Consider the following 1,532-nt stretch of genomic DNA (forward strand, 5'->3'; position numbering starts at 1 on the left):
GCAACTGCATGTTTTCAAATAGGGGTCGCAATTGCATGTGTTCAGGGGGGTCGCAAACTGCATTTTTTCAAGGGGGCCAACTAGGGGGGGGGGGGTCGCAACTGCAAGTTATCTTTCTGCCGGCTGCAATTAACATTTTTAAAATTTGCAAACATTTTTCAAATTCTTAATTTTAAAAATTCACTACCATTTTTAAATTGCCAAACAATTTTCAAGTTCATGAACAGTTTTTAAAAAAATATTGAATATTTTAAAATTCACAAACATTTTTAAAATTTGTCAATTTAAAATTCCAGATTAGTTTTAAAAATACATGAGTATTTTCTAAACATTTGACTAAAAAATAGTACTCCCTCCGTTCGGAATTACTTGTCGCAGAAATGAATGTATCTAGACGTATTTTAGTTCTAGATACATTCATTTTCGAGACAAGTAATTCCAAACGGAGGGAGTACATTTTGGACATTTTATTTCAAATCTTTTTTTTAATTTATATTGTACGCAAGTGCAGAGCTTGCTGTCCGTCAAAGAATGCAACTAGTTTTGCCATGTGCTTGCATTTCTTCTATGGCTGGCGCTCTTTACGCGTCTAGCGACCTAGAGCTTTATTCCACATGCTTGTCCTTACTTGGGCCTGCCTAGTTACGTTATTGACCAGCGATCAGATGACATTGATCACATATATCAGTGGATTAATAATAAAGAGAATTTAGCTTCTTTTTTTTAGGGATATAAAGAGAATTTAGCTGATGTCATGTGAATGACACCAAAGTATATCTCATCTAGGTGAGTTCTAGGCATTCCCTATAGAGAAATATCAACATCTACAATACCAGTAAATACATTATGGAATATATTTTTATACCATACAAGGTAGTACAAAGAATACTTATTTGATAGAGGTAATATCATCTGATCATGTGTATGACCCCACTTGTTAGTGAGTGTGTGGCGTATTCTTACAGAAAGCACTCTCATATTTTTTTTATGAAAAAAAAACCCGACGCACTGCACATATATGTGAAAATCGGAAATCATAAACTCAAGAAAAGACGTGTCTGCTAGGAGTCGAACCCATGACAAACTGTTTAACATAAAATACTCTAGCCATTACAACATTCAGGTCGTGAATTCTAATTTGGATCAGGAATTTATATATACTCAAAGCAAACGCAAGTGAAGCTTAAATAGGTTGTGGATACTGCGGCCAGTTTTGGGCGCGCAATTTTTTTTAAGATATTTGTACAATATAAGTAATAAAGTTATGTTCAAATATTTGTGTGTTAAAAATATTATACATATATATGATGATTAAAACTTAAAAACATTTAAAAATAAATCTATGTATTATATATATATATATAGTAAAACATAAGTAATAAAAACATTTAAGATATTTATAAAACATAAGTAACAAAATTATGTTCAAGTATTTGTGTGTTAAAAATACTACACTTACAAACGATGATTAGTAAAAAAACATTTAAACATAAATATGTGTATTATGTAAAAATATTAAGTTAATACGGATT

Source organism: Triticum dicoccoides, chromosome 7A (genome assembly GCF_002162155.2).
Source record: "Triticum dicoccoides isolate Atlit2015 ecotype Zavitan chromosome 7A, WEW_v2.0, whole genome shotgun sequence".
Lineage (NCBI taxonomy): Eukaryota > Viridiplantae > Streptophyta > Magnoliopsida > Poales > Poaceae > Triticum > Triticum dicoccoides.